The following is a 654-nucleotide window of genomic DNA, read 5'->3' on the forward strand; positions in this document are numbered from 1 at the left end:
TAGTGACTGCATCAAGCACATGTGCAGTGACACTTGTTTGGTAGAAAACACCATGTTTTCAGACAGAGGAGGGTCTGCTGAATTCATTTCACTATGGGTTTGTGTTGACTCAGTGTCCTGTGTAGGCAGTTAAAACTGCTTCCATCCTTTATTAATATTAAATGCAACAGACTATAAGATGTGATATAAAACAGCGTTTCAGAACATTTTAAAAAGTAAAATATTACTATGCATCTTTGCTAATATTAACGAAGAGGCATTAGGCGCTTCCCAGTGAGCAAAATTTGTTTGGCCCACTTGTGGGCCATATCCTTGGTTTGTTCTGGCCCAGTATACAGCTAGGTCCTCGGCCCAAATCTGGCCCATGCACTGTAAAGTGTACAGAACTAAAGGAAATGGCCCAAATCTGGCCCCAGTCTGGCCCAACCACACTGTTGGTCCACAACATTCACGCTAGAATTGTCCCACAAATGTAGACACGCGGCAAAACGGTATGAAGCTGTCCAGCATCTGGCCCTATTCTGGCCCACATGCCTAACATCTACCTGGTAGTGAATCAACACTCACACAGGAAAAACAGAATTGGGCCAAAACTGTCTGCTATCTGGGATGAGTCTTTTATTTTGAAAAACACACTGAGCTCGCCAGTGTTGT

This window comes from Colossoma macropomum, unplaced genomic scaffold, assembly GCF_904425465.1.
Source record: "Colossoma macropomum unplaced genomic scaffold, Colossoma_macropomum, whole genome shotgun sequence".
In the NCBI taxonomy this organism is placed as follows: Eukaryota; Metazoa; Chordata; class Actinopteri; order Characiformes; family Serrasalmidae; genus Colossoma; species Colossoma macropomum.